This window comes from Salvelinus alpinus, chromosome 27 (genome assembly GCF_045679555.1).
Source record: "Salvelinus alpinus chromosome 27, SLU_Salpinus.1, whole genome shotgun sequence".
NCBI lineage: Eukaryota > Metazoa > Chordata > Actinopteri > Salmoniformes > Salmonidae > Salvelinus > Salvelinus alpinus.
Window position 1 is genome coordinate 15,722,422 of NC_092112.1, and position 22,598 is coordinate 15,745,019.

The window sequence follows — 22,598 nt, forward strand, 5'->3', positions numbered from 1 at the left end:
ATGGGAACAAATTAGTCCTAGTGGGCAGAACAAGCAAGGTGGGCAGAGCCAAGCACGAGCTAGTGAGATTGTATTGGAGCGTTCAAGCATACATTTGCGTATTTCCGTTAGGGATCACCTACTCTGTGAAGTGTGCAATACTGTAACTAAAATTCGCCTTTGCACTCCTTCTAAGCAATGCAATTTTAAAAAACTTTGTCAGAGGGTAAAGTCTACAAAAATGTGTCCACTCTGTTTGTAACAGATTCTAGTTTTTGAGAAAAGAAAACTGTATTGAGATCAAATGTTTCATCGACGAGAACATTTGCAGGATGTCGGCCAAAATCCATCTCATTCCGTCTTCTCCGGACACTGGGCTTCCTCTCATTACCATATTTGGTAGTGAGTGGAAACGCCAAGCGGTGGCTTGACATTTTATACATCCGGTGAAATATCGGTCATTGTTCTATCTGTGGTGGTGACGTGTGACATACGCCTAGCTTCCTGAAACGGCTCGCAAATAGCGTTGCACTTCTGTTGTGATCTGATGAAAATGTAGCTATTTTCTGCCAAATGTGTTGCACTAATGTATTTTCTGTGAAGGAAAACTATAGTTGCACGTCCCTGATCACTCTATTGAGGCAAAAAACACTGACTTTCAAAATTAAACACAACCTCTGTCAATACACAGCTGGACTCACCTGCTCCCGCTTTCTCCTGTTTTCTCCTGCTATTTACAAACAAACACGTGACTAGCTCAACTGTTCCTGGGAACTACGGTGAGCTTTATATTGTGACAGGTGAAATTAAGAACGCAATCTGCTTTATCTCCTAACCTATTTCACAAGTTGACTGCAGGGATTTGTTTAAAAAGTAGCTACAAATAGTAAAATGTATTGAAAAACTTAAAAGAAATAGTTTCAACAGTATTGGAAAACCATCCTGTGGCTATTTTCCAAATACCCAGTATACTGAATATTCGGTATACCTCCCAAGCCTAATTTTTAGACACCAGCTGGTGTCTTTCTCCTCCTTCATTGAGAACATGTTATTTGTCAGCATGAGGCCTAATGTTATTTTTCCCGACAGGTGGGTCTACATGTAGTTTGCTGATCCTTACAAGTTCTAAAATGATTGCCATCAGTGAAGCTTGTCTTCCGTACTTCTGTTTTTTTGTAGCTTAGAATATTTGTGAAAAGTGCAGCACTCTGAACTGTTGCTGGGCCAGTAACCGAAAGGTTGCTGGATGTCATTTTTGCCCCTGAGCAAGGCAGTTAACCCACTGTTCCCCGGGCGCTGAAGACGTGGATGTCGATTTGAAGGGAGTCCTCCGGATCTCTCTGATTCAGAGGGGTTGGGTTAAATGTAGAAGACACATTTCAGTTGAATGCATTCAGTTGTACAACTGACTAGGTATCCCCCTTTCCCTTTTCCTTTCCCTTTCCTAACACAGCCTAGTGTCCTGTTGTCTGCTTTACAGAGAAAGTCCTGTGACCTGTCCTGTTGTCTGCTTTACGGAGCGAGCCTAGTGACCTGTCCTGTTGTCTGCTTCACGGAGTGAGCCTAGTGACCTGTCCTGTTGTCTGCTTTACGGAGTGAGCCTAGTGACCTGTCCTGTTGTCTGCTTTACAGAGAGAGCCTAGTGACCTGTCCTGTTGTCTGCTTTACAGAGAGCCTAGTGTCCTGTTGTCTGCTTTACAGAGAGCCTAGTGTCCTGTTGTCTGCTTTACAGAGAGAGCCTCGTGACCTGTCCTGTTGTCTGCTTTACAGAGAGCCTAGTGATCTGTCCTGTTGTCTGCTTTATGGAGCGAGCCTAGTGACCTGTCCTGTTGTCTGCTTTACGGAGCGAGCCTAGTGACCTGTCCTGTTGTCTGCTTTACGGAGTGAGCCTAGTGACCTGTCCTGTTGTCTGCTTTACAGAGAGCCTAGTGACCTGTCCTGTTGTCTGCTTTACAGAGAGAGCCTAGTGTCCTGTTGTCTGCTTTACAGAGAGAGCCTAGTGACCTGTCCTGTTGTCTGCTTTACAGAGAGAGCCTAGTGACCTGTCCTGTTGTCTGCTTTACAGAGAGCCTTGTGATCTGTCCTGTTGTCTGCTTTACAGAGAGAGCCTAGTGACCTGTCCTGTTTTTAATGCAGCCAGGGGGGAGGTATGGGCATTGTAATGGTTCCTAGCTGAAGACAGACGGACAGGGAGTCTGGAACACTGGAATGCTTCTAGTTCTGTCACCACATACACTTAGCTGAAAGGTGAAGAGAGGTGAGCTCATACTTTTAGATTTAAAAAAAGTGAAATACAATAACATCTTTGTAGGGAGATTGTATAGAACAGTGCTCCAACTACAGAATATTCTCATTGGCTCACCTCCAGGCCCGAAGAGCGTGTTCTGATGAGATTATTGTCTGGAAGTGAATTTATGACATCCATTTAAGGTTGTGTGTTATTATTCATGTCGGTGGAACGTCTGCATGAATGATAGTTGGTGCCTTGAGGCTGGTTTACACTCTTAATCTCGACCTCTTAGTGTTGGTAATTGCAGAGAGAGACCTAATGCAGAGGGCCAGTATGAATGTAATTTGTATTCTAGTATTTCTCCTGTAAAATCTGTTTTATTATAAGTCTGTGATTGTCTTCAACTGTCTGCTCAGCACTCAGTGTGTTTAATAACTAGGTTAACTATTTGGCTGCATAATGTTGTACACTATAAAGACATTTGCCACTGGTAGTGACTCTGCAGCCTGTGAATCCCTCAGGAGTCTGTACATCCTGAGTGCATGCTGTTCCCCTCTCTTTGTGTGACTTGCTGCCTTACACTATATATACAAATGTATGTGGATACCTTCAAATTAGTGGATTCGGCTATTTCAGCCACACCCATTGCTGACAGGCGTATAAAATTGGGCATGCAGCCATGCAATCTCCATAGACAAACATTGTGTTGTGCTTCAGCTATGCCGGATTAAGTGATATGACATGCTATTCTATAAAATCATTTCTCTGTAATTAATATTACCTGATTTAAGCTAATCAGGTAAATGTAATTAACTAGAAAGTCGGGCACCATGAAAGAATGTTTATAGAGCTGTTATCTTCCGAATAAACTCTTAAAGACCTAGTAATCTTTTACATCAGTAGCAGTCAATATTTAATCGTCATTTTATTTAGTCTAATCTGAAAGTTGTAAATTCTTGGTTATCTTCACGAACCCTGGCTAACAAGTTGAATCAGCAATACAAAAAGTTGGTTTAATTATTTATTTACTAAATACCAAAAAAATCACACAGAATGGATCATACATTGATTACAAATTATGTCATAAAGAAAACGTCCCTGGTGGACGGAGCCGACATGATGGCTGGTTACACAAAGGAAAGGGGGTTGGGTTTGAGTGAAAGAGCGGGAAGACTGAGGAACAAAGGGAGAAGCTATGCTATCTTATACAGTATCTTATTCTAAATTACCGCCCATTTGAAAAAGGAAAATGCAATAAATATTTACTCTGAGCTGCGCTTCGGTAAATTATCGTAGATCATAGGCTGGGTTGTCCAGCATGGATCTCTGGTCCTCTGAAGACTGTCTAGTGGTGAACTGGAGCGTGGTAGAATGGATACTCTGTCCGTCCTCTCCTAGCCCACGTTTAGCGGGCGGAGGGGGTAGCACTTCTTTAGTGAATAAGAGTTCAATGTTCATACCAAGTTGCCATACTTTAAGCTCATGCTATATTCTGGCTGGTATAGTTGAAATTCATCCTTCCGGCTTGTAGGTTGTCACCTTCACATTGAAATTCGATGCCAATTGCATTAGGGTCTTGCTGATGTTGTTTTAGTTCTGTAGGTGGTCTTTGTCCTTTCAACGTGGGGACTGCCAGTCCGCACGTCCTTGGAACAGGTTGTTATCTGAGCCCTTTTAACGTAGGACCGTCGCCCTAAAGTCCTCGGAACAGAAAGTTACATTTTTGTCAAGGGGCTTATATTGGATTGGGAGAGGGCTGTGTTTCATAGTTTACACCCAGTGTCTGTTCACATGGGCGGGGCCTCTGAGTGAGCAGAGTGGTGTTCTTCTGACAAACCGTTCTCATTAAGAAGCTAAAATTACATTTAATATTTTCACAAATAGTTTCATATTTAAACATTTAAATTGCACAACAATTCCATCTGAATCTGATAACTAGAATGTGTCGACTTTCCAAGATTAGAGTTTGTCCTCCTGTCATTAGTAATAATGTCTCAGACAACAACTGATCTGAGAGTACCAAGTACCAACGCATATTTTCAACTGGTTGGATTACCGAAATATGGTTCCGTTTCCCATCTTTTGATGTCACCAGACCCTCCATGTTAACAAAGGGCTTTTCAATAGTCACATCGGTAGACTAGAGAGAGGAGAAAGGGGAAAGGTATTTTTGGGGGTCATAAACTTCCCCATCAAGCCAACGTCGTGACAATTGGCAGTAGAATGGCCTTACCGAAGAGCTCAGTGACTTTCAACGTATCACCGTCAGGATGCCATCTTTCCAACAAGTCAGTTCATAAAATGTCTGCCCTGCTAGAGCTGCCCAGGTCAACTGTAAGCGCTAATGTGAAGTGTAAACATCTAGGAGCAACAATGTCTCAGCTGCGAAGTGGTAGGCCACACAAGCTCACGGAATGGGACCGCTGAGTGTTGAAATGCGTAGCGCATAAAAAAACGGCTGTCCTCTGCAACACTCACTACCGAGTTCCAAACTCTCTCTGGAAGTAATGTCAGCACAAGAACTGTTCGTCGGAAGCTTCATGAAATGGGTTTCCATGGCCGAGCAGTCGCACACAAGCCTAAGATCATAATGCTCAATGCCAAGCATCGGCTGGAGTGGTGTAAAGCTCGCCGCCCTTGGACTCTGGAGCAGTGGAAACACGTTCTCTGGAGTGATGAATCACGCTTAACCATCTGGAAGTTCAATGGTCGAATCTGGGTTTAGCTGATGCCAGGAGAACACTACATGCCCGAATGCATAGTTTCAACTGTAAAGTTTGGTGGAGAAGGAATAATGGTCTGGGGCTGTTTTTCATGGTTCTGGCTAGGCCCCTTAGTTCCAGTGAAGGGAAATCTTAATGCTACAGCATAAAATTATATTCTAGACAATTCTGTGCTTCCAACTTTGCGGCAACAGTTTGGGGAAGGCCCTTTCCTGTTAAGTATGACATTGCCCATGTGTACAAAGCAAGATCCATACAGAAATGGTTTGTCGAGCTCGGTGTGGAAGTACTTGACTGGCCTGCACAGAGCCCTGACCTCAACCCCATCGAAAACCTTTGGGATGAATTGGACCGCCGACTGCGAGCCAGACCTAATCGGTCAACATCAGTGCCCTACCTCACTAATACTCTTATGGCTGAATGTAAGCAAGTCCCTGAAGCAATGATCCAAAATCTAGTGGAAAGCTTTCCCAGAGGAGTGGAGGCTGTTATGGCCGCAAAGTGGGGGGATCAACTCCATATTAATGTTCGACGAGAAGATGTCCACATACTTTCGGGTATGTGTGCGGTGCGTGCGTGCACTCATGCACACGGAGTATACAAAACATTAAGAACACCTGCCCTTTCCAATACGGACTGACCAGGTGAATCCAGGTGAAAGCTATGATCCCTTATTGATGTCACTTGTTAGATCCACTTCAATCAGTGTAGATTAAGGGGAGGGGACAGGTTCAATGATTTTTAAGCCTTGAGACATGGATTGTGTATGTTTGCCAATGAGGGTAAATGGGCAAGACAAATATTTAATTGCCTTTGAACTGGGTATGGTAGTAGGTGCCAGGCGCACTGGTTTGTGTCAAGAACTGCAACGCTGCTGAGTTTCCCCACAGTTTCCCGTGTGTATCAAGAATGGTCCATCGCCCAAAGGACGTCCAGCCAACTTGACACAACTGTGGGATAGCATTAGAGTCAACATGGGCCAGCATCCCTGTGGAACGCTTTCAACACCTTGTAGAGTCCATTCCCTGACGAATTGAGGCTGTTCTGAAGGCAAGAGGTTGTTGTGCGACTCAATATTAGGAAGGTGTTCTTAATGTTTTGTACACTCAGTGTATGTATTTATATTCCGGACTATGTCTTTGCTCATTCTGATATTTCTTAATTTCTTTATTTTTTTACTTTTTTGATTATAGGCGTATTGCTAGGTATTATTGCTGCACTGTTGGAGCTAGAAACACAAGCTTTTCACTGCACCTGCGATAACACCGACAAATCTGTGTACACGACCAATAAGCTTTGATTTGGTTTCAATGGGCTTCTTCAGTAAATAAATGTCTGAATAAAATGCCTTGCAGAAACATAGAACAGCATTGATGGGAAGTTAAAAATACTGATTTGCTTATTTTAAATTTGCTTCACTTCATTAAAGAGGTGCATGAATTGTTGCCAGTAGGCCTATTCAATACCCTGAAAGTAGGCCTAGGTTGATGACTAGGCACCCAGGTTGATGACTAGGCCCCCCCAGGTTGATGACTAGGCCCCCCCAGGTTGATGACTAGGCCCCCCCAGGTTGATGACTAGGCCCCCCCAGGTTGATGACTAGGCCCCCCCAGGTTGATGACTAGGCCCCCCCAGGTTGATGACTAGGCCCCCCCCAGGTTGATGACTAGGCCCCCCCCAGGTTGATGACTAGGCCCCCCCAGGTTGATGACTAGGCCCCCCCAGGTTGATGACTAGGCCCCCAGGTTGATGACTAGGCCCCCCCAGGTTGATGACTAGGCCCCCCCAGGTTGATGACTAGTTGATGACTAGGTCCCCAGGTTGAGTTTCCCTCAGTTAAGACTTAAGGCTCCAACTGTCGAATTGTCTGCAGTGAAGGTGCGAAAATGACATAAGCTCAGTCCAAGGTCTCCTCTTGACATTGGAATTTGGTTAGATAAATGGCATTAACAGAATTATTAATGCACATTATGTTTGAGAACATTTTGTTGGCTGGTTAAATGCCTGCTCCGGGAATGTTTTCTCAGCACATTTGAAAGGAGATTAAAGATCAGCACCTTTTACCTAGAGTGTTTTGGTGACATTATGCCAGACGTTGCATTTTCATCTGAAATGGAGCTGATTAGCTAGCCCACTATAACCACTCTACAGAATTCAGAGAGCTTAATCAATGCAGGGTAAAGCAGAATGTGTGAAAATGCCACAGAAGAGACGGAGATAAGTCTTCCCCTCACTGAAACTGAATGTTGGCCTGAATTATGACAAAATACCCTTCAAACTAGACCAATTTCCCTACACTGTGTTTCACTCTTTTGATCAATTTGGCAGTCTTGGTTACTGTGTTAACCTGTTTTGTATGATAGTCCCAGTGTGTTGCTGTGGGTTGCCTCTGATAACATGGAGTGAAGACTGAATTCTGGTTCTCCATCCATCTCATAGCATCACCTGGCCCATGAGACGCAGGGAGGAGGGCATTCCGCAGATACCTCCTCTCATAGCATCACCTGGCCCATGAGACGCAGGGAGGAGGGCATTCCGCAGATACCTCCTCTCATAGCATCACCTGGCCCATGAGACGCAGGGAGGAGGGCATTCCGTAGATACCTCATCTCATAGCATCACCTGGCCCATGAGACGCAGGGAGGAGGGCATTCCGCAGATACATCCTCGGGCCGAGGGATGATTTGTTTGAGCGATAGCCCAGCACGATGCCTGTCAGACTGCTTTCTTTCATTACACAAACCCAGCAAGCGTCTTCCAAGCAATCATCAGCTCATCACCAAGGTTTCCAAAGAGTGGGTGGGTGGTCAGGATAGTATCGAGGAAGAATGTAAGAGATCAAGAAAAAAAAGTAAAATTAGACGCCCTGACGATGTTCCTACGTCCTCACGGCGGCAAAGACTGACATGAAATTCGATACACATCTGACCACTATACTGTACAGTATGTACCATGGCTTGTTTTTACAGTCTCTAGAGCCCATCCAGTTTTCTCCCTGGCAGGAGAATGCTCCACACTTACATCCAGACATGGAAAGAACATAGACCAAATTCGGTTTGGCTGTGGAGTAGGTCTGAGAGCCCACTAGCTCAAATATTCATAGGTTCATATCTATTGTAAGTCTTAGTCTCAACTGCGGTGGAACACGTGCTTTCAGGGAGGATTATCTCTGATATCGTTTTTAATCAATCAGACGTATAAATGAAACCAGGCTTCTTGTCCAAACAGGCTCACCAGCTCTGAGAATCCAAAGTTCATGGCACCTCATATTTAAAGCCCCTTTGCAGATATTCTGTATATTCAGTTCCAGTCAGAAATAAAGTGTGTACTGCTGCCCAGACTATTAGGTTGCAAAGCATACATGACATGATACATGGTTGGAAAGCAGTTTTTGAACCCCAAACTGTTCAGCTCAGACATTTGAATGCCCAGAGAACTGTTAGCATGGTATATTATAGTATATCATGTTCACACTGTTTATGTTGCTTACACTGCTACTTATCAAGTCAGCAAGGATTGCTGTGGTTTTTGGGAGAGGCTGCAGTTGACAGCAACTAGCAACACACAGCGCTGTGAATTGTGTACTGTTGGTACACAAGGTGAAGGGAGTTTTTGCCCCCCTCTGTGTGCTTGAACCGTTTGGAGACTCAATGTTTTGACCAATCAATGGTGTCTGTGGCAGTGAACTTATGTTGCTGAGAGAGAGAGAGCGAGAGACTTAAAGTAGGTAAATGGTTTAAGTGGCTTTGGTGGGCAGGCTGTACTATACAAGCCTTCTAGTACTTCTAGTATGTTGTGAGTGTAAACAGGAGCCATTAACAGACCCAATGGAAAGTTAGGTAGGATGTACAGGGACATACATTTTGCTCATGGCAAATGTTTTCCTCATTCTTCTACACTCTAACATGGATGAATTGTTCTGATGTGATTTTATATAGAATATATTGCATTAATATATTAATATTGCATTCTCTGATTGGGTGAGTCAAGTGGATAATATTTGGCCATGAAATAGGATATTTGTTCTGCAGTACACTCATGTGATACCTCACTCAGATGTACTATTTAGGTAATTGTACATAAATAATGTAATATTGCGTCTGATGTGTGTTATGTACGAATACCAAGTTACTTAGAAGCTCCACTGTACTGTTAAAGGAATGCACCAGGGGGAGTTTGCTGGCTGCACTTCACTGGTGTCCTGCTTATCTGATTACAGCAGGCTACTGTAAGTGCCTCTGCTAACAACCCTGTCTCTTAATGCCAAACCACACTACAGTATATTGTTAGACTAAGAATTTGACTAAATAATTGAGTCAAATTCGATTTTTTTCCCCACCACCATTCCTTCTAGTTTGTGACCTTGTAAACACTTAGACATATATCCTCCACATCACACTTTAAGATACATAATGCACTGTTGTTTTTTTACAAGCCCTAACCTTCCAGACATTTTCAGGAGAGTAGGGATAGGCTGGCTGCCGCTGTACTGAGCTGTCTACGACTGCAGTCAGTGTGAGTGGAACCTCTAGCCTGCCTGCAGATCAGTACAGACCGCAGGCTTTATGCTGTCACTTCCCTCTGAACTAACACTAATTGGATAGAAGTTTTTCCACCAGCGAAGGGAGGCAGGTGTGTTTTGGCTGAGGATACAGACAATCTGATTTGATGAATGGGAATGCTGTGAGGGTTGAACATTTTTCATAAAAGAGGGATTTGATTATGTTTTAAAGACATCAATCACGATTTTTGAAGGATTTTTCTTGGGAGTTTTTCCAGAGGAAGGATATTAAGGTTTGTAGTCATTTTTAAGGACATTGAATGTACCCTTTTTAAATATTTGATTCCACTAATGGGAAGCTTCTGTTATGTATATGGAACTTGTTATCCTTTTAAAAATGTATTTGTTTGTGATGGTAAGCCTCATAGTGAGCAAATCACTAAGTTGATGTGGGGTTTTATCAACTTTACATTATTCATTAGTCATATTCAGCATGCTTTAATGAATTGTGATTATGCTACCTATTTGGTTTACAAGACTACAACTAATCCTACAAGAAAACCCCTAAAAAGTGGCAATTTGTATGTGAAAATATCACATGTTTAGTTCATTGATGCCCTTGTCTCACAAAAAATATATTTGTAAAAAGAAAACACTGTCAGACAGTTACGTGTCCCTTAGAGAGGATTTATCTTTGTATTATAATTGTTTTGCTTTGTTTAACAGGGAGTCCCATTGAGGCCAGGGTCTCTTTCTCAAGGGAGCCCTGCATATACACGATTTACAAAATACAATAGAATACAAATACATTCAAGAAAAACAATCACATTCATAAGCAAGGAGGTCCCCAATCAACATGTAGGACTGCCTAAGAGGCACCATAAGATCCTGTTGTAAGGAACTCTGTACATTGTTCTATACATGGGGTGCAAATAAATTAAAAGCAGTTTTATCTAACTCTGAGGAGACCAGAGGGATTTCCAGAGTTAGCCATCCCTGAGACCGGGTATGGTATCTCGTACACTACCAGTCAAAATGTTTAGAACACCTGCTCATTCAAGGGTTATTCTTTATTTTTATTTTTTATTTTTAAACATTGTATACTAATAGTAAAGACAACAAAACTATGAAATAACACATATGGAATCATGTAGTAACCAAAAAAGTGTTAAATAAATCAAAATATATTTGAGATTCTTCAACTAGCCACCCTTTGCCTTGATGACAGTTTTGCACACTCTTGGCATTCTCTAAAACAGCTTCACCTGGAATGCTTTTCCAAAAGTCTTGAAGGAGTTCCCACATATGCTGAGCACTCATTGGCTGCTTTTCCTTCACTCTGCGGTCCGACTCATCTAAAACCATCTCAATTTGGTTGAGGTCGGGATCGTGGAGGCCATGTCATCTGATGCAGCACTCCATCACTCTCCTTCTTGGTTAAATAGCCCTTACACAGCCTGGAGGTGTGTTGGGTCATTGTCCTGTTGAAACACAAATGATAGTCCCACTAAGCCCAACCCAGATGGGATGGTGTATCGCTGCAGAATGCTGTGGTAGCCATGCTGGTTAAGTGTGCCTTGAATTCTAAATAAATCACAGACCGTGTCACCAGCAAAGCACCCCCACACCATAACACCTCCTCCATGCTTTACAGTGGAAATACACATGTGGAGATCAGCCGTTCATCCACACCGCGTCTCACAAAGACGCGGTGGTTCGAACCAAAAATCTCCAATTTGGAATCCAGACTAAAGGACAAATGTCCATTGCTCGTGTTTCTTGGCCCAAGCAAGTCTCAATTTTCTTATTTGTTTCCTTTAGTAGTGGTTTCTTTGCAGCAATTTGACCATGAAGGCCTGAATCACACAGTCTCCTCTGAGCAGTTGATGTTGAAATGTGTCTGTTACTTGAACTCTGAAGCATTTATTTGGGCTGCAATTTCTGAGGCTGGTAACTCTAATGAACGTATCCTCTTCAGCAGAGGTAACTCTGGGTCTTCCATTCCTATGGTGGTCCTCATGAGAGCCAGTTTTGTCATAGCGCTTGATGGTTGAGAGAGGTGACGACCTCATGAAGCTAGTTGAGAGAGGTGACGACCTCATGAAGCTAGTTGAGAGAATGCCAATAGTGTGCAAATCTGTCATCAAGGCAAAGAAGAATCTCAAATAAATATATTTAGATTTGTTTTAACACTTTTTTTTTGCTTACTACCTGATTCCATATGTGTTATTTATTTATTTTTTATTCTACAATGTAGAACATAGTAAAAATAAAGAAAAACCCTTGAGTGAGTACTGTAGGTGTTCGCAAACTTTTGACCTGCAGTGTACGTCTAAAGGTCGTTAACGGACGTTTGGTACGGCGTGAGGTTTTGTAAGAGCGCTTAATATAAAATCATGTAAAAAAGAGAGTGACGAGGCCATCTATGTGACTTCAGAGAGCCAGCCTACTGTCTGGTAAATAATGCAGATGGTGATAAATGATCCCACCATCCAGCAGCATATTGTACTTCTAAACTACCTGTGTAGAGGACAAGGAGCAATTTATAACAAGATAGTCAAGGTCATGGAGTATCTGCTGTCTGGAGTCTGTCACACACCAGCCTTTTGTCTGTGGATTCCAGTTGTAACTTTACTCTAAGTCGCTAATCTCGGGTCACATGTTCAGGGTCCGAGACCCTCTTAGTTACAGTGTTAAGTAACAGTGCCACACCTCCTTCGGTATTACCTTGACCGATCCATCTATAGATCATCCTATCATTCTAATGCATGATCAGTTATTAGTTCAAATGTAAAGGTGAATGTGAAAATGGAGTCACTGCCTAACTGCCCAAAAATAATATTTGTGGAATTTGGAACAAAATGGGACCGCAGTTTGAGAATTGAATTAGAGAGCGGAAAAAAGCAAGTCGATGGTTACCACTAAGGTCAGCCTCTGTGGCACACTGTGATGAAAGCAGCATTGGTTCTAGGCTGTAAAGACTATAAGGTTTTTTAGTGTCTGTTTTTTAGTGTCTGTAAACACTGGCCCTGGAACATTGATGCGCTTATCATTTGCAATGTATGAACCGTATCAACAGATGATCAGAAATGTTCATGAATAAGTCATGTATGAGCCCAGTTCCAATTTTAGGCAGGCTTTTTTTATTTTATAGGACCAAGCCAGGGTTTTTAACTCGCATTAGATCATTGTGAGAGGAAATAAGATTTAGTGGTAATCTGTTTTTGTTTTCCTGTCAGCTGGTAGCAGTCGCAGGACACACAGTGCAGTTGGAGAGTTCACCTATGTTCTACAGCTCCTAGGCCAGCCCTCAGGGCAGAGGTCGCTCATAATAGGGCTGTTTGAGTGTTTTTCCTGGAATAGGAAAACCCACACCTGAGTTAGCGAGGTGCAGGCCGGGTGAAGAAAATAAATAATCACGCACTTCATAACTATTAACTAATATAACCAATGCGTGTTCGCCACAGGGATCCACATGCATCTGAGCAGTAATGGTCTTCCCAGCTGAAATTTAGATCCACGGTAGGCGTTTCAGGGCCACGGTAGGCGTTTCAGGGCCACTTTTGACTCTATTAGGAAGCCCTAGTTGGAGATCCTTCCTTTTGCCAAGAGTTACGAGTCACAATCATCTGTCTCTTCCTCGAGAAATGTGTCTTGGTTTGTGGGGACCCCAAAAAAGAGCTCCTACACATTCCTTCTCACTTTGAAATGCTATACTTTGGCTTTGATGTCTGCATTCATTGACGTTTTATAGTTCTGTCTGTCCCCCCGTCTCCTATACTTACTGTGTCTCATATGCTACCACTCACGGTGAAGTGAACCAAGTGAGGGAATGCTGTGAGCCTAGGAGTGTGCCAAGGTTACAGTTTATTTGAAAGCCGATGGCTTTTTCAGTAGCTACTAGTGGGCCCTTGCCCAGGGGACACCACTGCATCAGGATCAAGAGCCGGTCTCTTGACCTCACCTAGCAGCAAGGATTAGGTTAATCTGGCCCCATTGGTCTGAGCAAGAATAGGGACAGTAGACTGGGAATGACTCCAAGAGATGAACATGTCCCTTTCTGAGAGACAGTCCTACGAGGGTCAGTTGTCCTCACCCTACCGTCACTGACCCACACTGTTCTGCAAGTGCCAAAAACTATTTCAACAAAGTTCATCCCATTACGTCCATCCTGGATGCAGGTAGAGCAACGTTAGTGCTGAGGTCATATACTTAAAACACCTACTTTGTAGCCTGATTCCAGGTCTGTTTGTGCTCTTGACAACTCTTGCTCATTGTCGAGACAAACCGGTTTGGCATGACAATACGTGATGCGGAGTTGGCATGATGGCACAAACAGATCTGGGAGCAGGCTACGTATTTTGTGTGTGTCATCAGTAGTTGTTTTGGGTCACACGGTGGTCTGACACACATACATTAAAAGTTGAAAACTGTACATTATATAATAGGTTGTCTAATCCTGTATCCATCTGATGCAGGAAAAATGGAAACATTCTCTTTTGGTTTTCTATATTTGTGTGGTAAAAAGGACTCCCTGGTTTACTATTCATTTGGAAGGTCTGTTCCGAAGACTGTCAATGACTTTATCAGAACCATTATTTTTCAACGAGGTAACAGTTAAGGTCTTAACAACGACTCTTGTCTACTACGTTGCATTAACCTCGTTCTACAGTATATCTTTATAATCTAGCTGGGCTGCGAGGACAAACTTGCGTTGATGCTGCACTCTTGTTGTGTGAACGGTAGAGTTGTAAGCCCATTACCACAGATGGTCAGGAGATTCCCCTTAAAGGCCCAGTGCAGTCAAAAATGTGATTTTCCTGTCTTTTATATATACTTCCATACTATGAGGTTAGAATAATTCTGTGAAATTGTGAAAATTATGGTAATGTCCTTTTAGTGTAAGAGCTGTTTGAAAAGACTACCAGATATTTCAGGCTGTTTTGGCCTGCCTAGTGACATTACCAAGCAGTAAATTGGTTAATAGACCAATAAGAAAGAGTTAAACTCTCTGCCAATAATAGCTAGTTTTCAGGTTTCACCTCTCCAATTAGACCACTACCAGACAGTCCTAGCTAAATTCTAGCTTTAGAAATTGCTCTTTGCTAAGAAGCTATTTTTGTTACTTTTTGACCATTTCCATTGAAAAGTATCACATTAAGGTACTTAATTGTTACCCAGAAATGATTTGAAATTGAGATAAAAACGGCTGCATGTGACCTTTAAAAAATGAAAGGCCACTCAAGCACATTTGTGTTTTATCTGTTGTAGCGGGAGGGCGGATTGGTATTAAGAACGCAAAGAAGGATGACTCAGTTATAATCCCCAAGTAGTCAAATTACCCAGCAGGCCATTTTAGTGCATCTGGACTACAATACTCCCAAGCACGTCATTGTCATAATTATGGATTTAGAGGTGGAGATTCTTGGGTTTTTTACACATGAAATAAAGTCCACTCACAGAGCAGTGCAGGCAGTGTTCCTTACCACTGAGTGAAAAGAACGACTGCCCTCTTTTTACTGGCAATGATCAAGAACTTGTTGCATCGGCTGAGTACTGTACTGCGCCTTTTGTCGTAATTTGTACCTGGGGGTAAGAACCTGGTAAATTACGAGATGCAAAATGGCAATGGCATTCCTAATTCCCAGTGTTCATCCTCATTTGGGTAATTTACTTCCCATGTTTGGTTGCCTCCAAAACAAACTATAAATGCAAATTGTGAGGATTTAACGACCTCGTGATGGTTCTTTTATAAGAGATGTTGGACTGAGGCACCTACCTCATCAACTTTATCACTGAACTTGGTTTATACACACACACACACCATTCTGCCATGAAACACTGCACGAATCATTTATTGTTTTAAGTGTGTAACACAACAATCCAGCGACGCACATCTCTAGTTGCCCACACAAGCCCCAGAGAGGCTGGGGTAAAGCTTCGCCCCAGTTGCTGTGCCTTACCTCCCTGGTGAGGGCATGTTTTCTGGAGGGAGTCACGAAGAGAGGCAGAGGGCGGGGCCAGCTAACTGGCTTATTTCCAGTGGTGGAAAAAGTACCCAATTGTCTTGAGTAAAAGTAGAGATACCTTAGAAAATGACTCAAGTGAAAGTCACCCAGTAAAATACTATTTGATTAAAAGTATTTGGTTTTAAATATACTTAAGTATAAAAAATACATGTCAATTTGCTTATATTAAGCAAACCTCATAAATCTTTTTTTGTTCTTTTTTTTGTTTAAATTTACATATAGCCAGGGGCACACTGAGACATAATTTACAAACAAAGCATTTGTGTTTAGTGAGTCCTCCAGATCAGAGGCAGTAGGGATGACCAGGGATGTTCTGTTGATAAGTGTGTGATTTGGACCATTTTCCTGTCCTGCTAAGTAGTCACAATATAAAGACTGCTTTTGGGTGTCAGGGAAAATGTAGAAAGTACATTTTATTTAGGAATGTAGTGAAGTAAAAGTTGTCAAAAAATAAATAGTAAAGTACACATACCAAAGAAAATATTTTTACTTAAGTACTTTACACCACTGCTCATTTCACATCAGACATCCACTTTACTTAACAGCCCTAGAGACAGACACTCACCAGGAATTTGCAGAATTACAATAAGGAGTTTGGAATGACTCCTGACTGGAATCTCAGTTATTCTGCCATGTCCGCAGCCCACAAATTAATCAAATATTTGGACACGAGGAGGACACGAGGAGTTAATCTTGCATAATCCCTCTCAGCATGTTAGAATACCGAAATGTGAAAACTGTCTTGCAGGTGTTCTTTTGTATGGTGATAATAACAAGACCGGATTTAATTTATACAGTGCTTTACGCTGTAACTCACCTCATCCACCACCGATGTTTAGCTAGCACCCACCTTGGTGATGTCATGGCAGCTAGTCTGCACCAGAAACTTCACTACACATCAGCTGAGAGGAATGGGTGAAACATGCCAATTAGGATACAGCTTCTGATATTAAGCTCAAACTGAATGACTCCTTTCTCAGAAAGGAATGACCACAATTAAAGGTGTTGACGGTGATACAAAACCAACCACACACCACGTGAGTCTGATCCCCTGCACGTTAATCCAAATCCACTTTGCATATAATTTGCTTGTTAACAATAGCCATATTAGAGGGTGGGCGGAATAAGAAGTAGCCTGGTCCAAGATCTGTTTACCCAGTCTGACCAACGCCAGTGATTATTGTCATAAGAGTTGGCTCTACAGAATAACCAGGGACCAGGCTAGGGAGGAAGCGGTGGATGAAGTGCTGTGTGGAACGGACTGTGTTGTTCTATTCTCTGATTTGGTGATCTTTTGTTCTGGTTGTGGTGCACCAGGCAAACCCCCTCAAGAGAACCCTTGTGTTTTACAAACAGACCGGCATTATGCTTCTGCCCAAGACAGAAAACCCAGCCATGGGATAAACAAGCGCCCTCACAAAAGGGCAGTACTGCTTATTCTTTAGTATGGGGGCAGGCGGTACGACAATATAAAAAATGTGATGACATAACTGTTACCATCTTTGTCTATGTACTCTTCACTAAACAGCAAAAATACCACAATGTATATTGTTATTGTCCAAGAGCTTGTATATATTGTGATTATGCCATTGTGTGGCCTTAACCCATACTGTACAGCAGTGGTTCCCACTGATCGCTGCGCCACTCAGGAGCCCAGGGGAGCTCTGGGTAAAATTCAGTTGGTTGTACAGTAACTGAAACTGGTTGGGAACCACTGCTGTACAGTATGGACCAGCGCTGTTGTACTGTTTCTCAATAGACGCATACAGTTGTCAGAATCCATGTTTTCCCTGCTTCCAAAGCAGCTGTGTATCAACCAGCTCCCATCCCCCCTCTGGTCTTGTCTGTCACAACACCTGTAGCGAACACTCCATTCCCATTTTATTCCAGGCTTATAATGGCTACCTTTTTTAGGGTTGCCAAATTCTGGAGACTTTCACCAAATCCCCCAGTTGGAGGATTCCCTCACTGCTTATTCCCTCCTGACAGGAAATACAGGTTTTAATTATAGCTATAGGTGTTGACAGGAAATACAGGTTTTAATTATAGCTATAGGTGTTTACAGGTTTTAATTATAGCTATAGGTGTTGACAGGAAATACAGGTGCGGTTTTTAAAGCCGATTCCTCCTCTACTCAGAATACCTATGTGTCAGTCACTATGATGAGAAATTACTGATGTGTATGCGCACAAGCTTATGCTGTTTGTGTATTTTTGTCTATTTTAATTTGCGAGTGCATCTATTTTGTAGGTCTATACATTGCTCATGTTCCAAAAACATACTGACGAACGCTGTTACCTCCACAGGGCAGTTCCACTACTTTTCAACTTCATTTTCGTCATCGAGGTTTAATATCACATGCACAAGTACAGTGAAATGCCTTTCTTGCTAACCCCAACAATACAATAATTAATAACAATGTATTACTAGAAAAAAACACACACGAGAAATAAGAATATGAAATACACAATTTAAGTAAATAAGCATAAACAATTAAGTAAATAAGCATACAGGAAATATTTAAGTCAGATCCAATAGCATATTTTCATGTACAGGGCCACTGTGGGGACTAGGCAACAGGATATAAGATGAACAGTGCCAGCTGTTTTGTGCTCTGAGAACCCACCCTGGAATACAGTCGGGCCCCATGGCCTTGCGGGTGTTGACCTGATTTTAAAGACCCTTCTCACGTCGGCCTCGGAGAGCGAGTTCAGCCAATCCTCAGGGTCGGTGACGGCCCTCACACCCGGCTCGATGTTGTCAAAGCGTGCATAAAATGCATTGAGTTTGTATGGTAGAGACACATCGTTGGGCAGATGACGGTTGGGTCTTCCTTTGTAATCTGTAATGGACTGCAGCATCAGGGTTGTCTACGATAGCTCTGTGTGCCGTAGCCCTGCTCTTTAGCGCCAACTTCTGTGTTGATCCAGGGCTTTTGATTGTGGAAGCAGCGAACCCTATGACATCGCAATGCATTTTCCAATGAAGCCGGTGATGGAAGTGGTTAGCTCGTCAATGTTATTGGTGGAGTCTCTAAACATATTCCAATCAGAGCTAGCAAAGCAGTCCTGTAGCATAACCTCTGCTTCTGGTGACCATTTCTCAACAGAGCAAATTGCGGTACTTCCTGTTTCAGCTTCTGCTTGTAAACAGGAAGCAAGAATACGGAGTCATGATCTGATTTGCCGAATGGCGGACGAGGGAGGGCCTTGTATGAATGCTTGTGGGTAGAATAACAGTGGTTTAGGACTTTATCGCCCCTAGTGGTGTGTTGATGGAAGTTGGGTGTCACGTGTCTTAATGACGGCGAATTAAAATAACCGGCAACCAGAAAGGCAGCCTCTGGGTGTAGGTTTTCCTGCTTTGTTTATAGCCTTATACAATTCGTTAAGCACCAGCTTGTTATTTTTGTCTTGTCCTGAGGTGGAATGTATACAGCAGTCACGATAACAGCTGAAAACTCCCTTGGGAGCTAGAATGGTTGACATTTGACCATCAGGTATTCCAAGATGGGGGTTCATCACTTCCGCCACACGGGTATTAGCACACCCGTTGGCGTTGATGAAGAGGCAACCCCCCACTGATTCCCCCAACTCCACTGTCCTGTCCGCCTGGTGAATGGAGAGTCCAGCGATTTGGATAGCCTTTGGTATTTTTTTGGTTTAGGTATTTTATTAGGATCCCCATTAGCTGTTGCAAAAGCAGCAGCGACTCTTTATGGGGTCCACACAAAACATGTAACATATCTTATTACACAACATTAATATACAAGAACAGCACTACATATTTTTTTTTAAAGGCACACGTTGCCTACATATCAATGCATACACACAAACTATCTAGGTTATGGGAGGTATTTTGTCCGAGAGCCATGTTTCTGAAAAGCAAAGAAATATTGAAGTTCCGAGAGTCCCGTTGGTAGCAAATCCACGATCAGAGGTCATCCATCTTTTCAAGTAATGTTTATTAGCCAGTAGAATATATGGAAGAGGTGGCCGGTTTTCCCTTCGCCTAAATCTCAACAGGATCCCCCCTCTCTTGCCTCTGTAACGCCTGCGTTTTTCTTCTTGGGTAGCCCAAAATTGTGTTGGAATTACAGAGAGAGCCCAGGGCAGAGGAGTCGAAGTAGAAGCTGGAATTGGGGTATATTACTGCCTATCTGATGTTCAAGAGTTCTTGTCAGTTGTAAGAAATAATAACGGATACATTTCGTGAAAATAGAATAAAAATAAACAACAAAATAATCACATAATAGCAAACTTGGGTCGGAGCTTGCTAAATGGCAGCCATCTTAATATCATCTCCAGCACAATACCAGTTTCTACATATGTGAAAACGGTGCAGTTCTACGTCTTGTAGAAAAATAAATGAAGTAAAAAATGTTCTACCCGATGACGTCAAAAATTAAAACATTTTAAAAAGTGATTTTCAAACACTACGAGAGTCACGAGGATGTGGGGAGCAAGAAAATACCCTCCCTCGAGCTAGAAACTAGTTTTGGTTTTGAAAATCATTGTTTTTCTTACTTTTAATCCTACCCTGTGATGTCACAGAGAAGCATTTTTTGGGCCTTTTCTTCTTCTCTTTTTAACCACAGATCATAGAATCGCCTAGTTTTCACCTGTGTGGACACTGGTATGGTGCGGGAGATAATGAATATAATGTTGAAAATTGGCGGAATTGCCCTTTAAAGATGAACCATTTGGGCTCTCTTTAGAGTCACTTATCTGATTTCCAAAGCTCACTTTAAATGAATTAGGCTTTCAACGGGCACTTACATCATCTACCCTTCTCAGCAATGCCATCTAAGAATAATCCTAAATGCCCCCACTCGTTAAGTATTACTGGCAAGGCATTCCCAGAGACAACATTTTACTGTTTTAACCCTTTATACTTGTGGGAATTGGCTTTTATGGATAGAGCTACATTTTGAATGTTTCTTACAGAATAAATATGAAATGCATAACCATGGTAAAATTATTAGACCAAAGGTAAGGACAGTTGACAAGACTGAATCCAAACATTACACTGTTGATTTTATTGTTGATAACAAAATCAGAACATACTTTGGATACATTCAGGAGCATGATAAGAATATTCATTGGAAATGTGGGGTAGGTGCAACCTTAGACAAACAAAAAATGACGAGGGTTTGAGTGAGAGGCAAACTGGCTCATTCTGTCCAGGGTTATGACACCTTGTCATCAGGTAACTAACTGTACATCAACATAGTGATCATAAATGTTGACACCTTGTATATGAGTTTTATGATATGGAAAAGTGAAGTGCACATTTGGACTGTTTGGCTTGCTTGTATGACATCAAAGTGGTATTTGTTATAACCCTCAACGTCTCATCTTTCAAAATACATAGTCCTCTTAATTAACAGCATTTCCCCTCGCTCGGACAACAAAACATTTCCAAAAGTTGCCCAATTTAGTTGGAGGGATGGGGGAACTTTTTGTTGTGGGAGGAGCTCAAGTTCAGAATGGCTGTCAGTCAAAACCCATACAGCGCTGTGAATCGCAGAGCCAGAGCTCTGACATGTATAGCATGTTACTGAACAGCCACGCCATTCCAATTTAGCCGTTTATCAGTGCGCATTTTCAACCCGTATACGGGTACGAGTGTAAAGGGTTAAAGCACATTTCCTGCAAATTTTACATATTTTGCCATGGGGTGGAGAGAACAATTTTACAGTTTTAAAGCTTATTTCCTGCAGTTCTACACTTTTTGCCATGGCTTTTGCGGCGTTCTTATGCTATCGGAGTGACTCAAACGTTATAACAAAATCAATGGGGCACCATGCCATGTCATTTTTGGTATTTTAAATTCTCCCTGACAGGCACGTTTTTATTTATGAGATTGTTAGTTCTCAAAGATGATCTTATTAAAAACATATAGGTCCATAATGTTTTCTACATACTTTAAATCTAGTTTTAGTCGTTTAAGTTTACACTGAAAACATTTTACCGTCCCGAAAATTATAAATTTAGCAGCGGCAGAAGCCACATGGACTCCCACAACAGTCATATACACACCATTTGAACCAGGGAGGGCGTTAGGTGGCTAGTTTTAGTCGTATAGGGGAAACACTGGGTATTCACTGCCTGAGTGGATAGTGAAGGACAGTATTTGAGGTGTGTGTGTGTAGGAGGGTGGGTGTGTGTGTGTTTACCAAATGAGTCAAACACACACAACTCACACACATCAAGCAGTGACCCTCCCCTATGCCCACGCTCAGCCTGTGCCATTTCACATTCCCAAGGATTCCCTGCCACTTCAAAGCCGCTCATAGGTCAGAGAGAAATAAGGACGGACTTCAAACCGACAGGTTCAGCAGGGAAAGAGCACTCAGTCCACGGCTTCCTCTGACCCTACGCACAGAAAAGGGAATGGTCTTCTAAAACTTAGTGTTGAAAAAGAACAGGGGTTGGAAAGGATGTGTTATGAGTAACAGAGGTGGGCACCACCGCACTGCCCACATCTCTGCCGTGACATGACATGCCACGGTGTAGGTGAGGTTATGAGTCAGCACAGTAACAACCCACAACAACAGCAGCTCTCCGGTGTAACTGCCTTGCTCAAGGGCAGAACGATATTTAAAAGCGGAAGACAAATTCCGGTTGAATGCGTTCAGTTGTACAACTGACTAGGCACTGGACTAGGATACCCAGTGCTTTTCCAGAGCTTTACGTTACACTGTATGGTGAAAACTCCGCCAGCACACCGACCTGGGTGATACCACGGCAGCCATTAGGCATCATAATACCACCTTCAGTGGCCTATCAATGGGCCTGTATGAAAGTTGCAGTTGTCACTGTATAGAATGTAAAAGGACTGTTCTCATGTTCTACATTCCATTCGTCTTATTGTTGTTATGCACTATGTTTAGATATGGCATGGTTCACTATCATTTCACCTGGTACTGCCCTTGGCTCTTGTCCACTGAGCTCAGACCAACCACTGGTCTTGTCTACTCCTGGTTTGAGAATAGTATTATGATGCCAAATTCTTCTCACCCTTTGGTTGATTAGGATAGAAATATAATTCATTTCATTCTATGTAGCTACTTCTGCACCATTTATTTTTTAATTTAAAAAATATATATATTTCTCATTCGATGCTGTTTCTCT

General features: G+C 42.4%; 1 protein-coding gene across 1 annotated transcript in view; it reads left to right on the forward strand.

Moving 5' to 3' along the window:
• plekhg3 (pleckstrin homology and RhoGEF domain containing G3) overlaps positions 1–22,598 on the forward strand; it is a 119,294-nt gene that overhangs the window by 27,492 nt on the left and 69,204 nt on the right. The gene's annotated exons all lie outside the window — the stretch shown is intronic.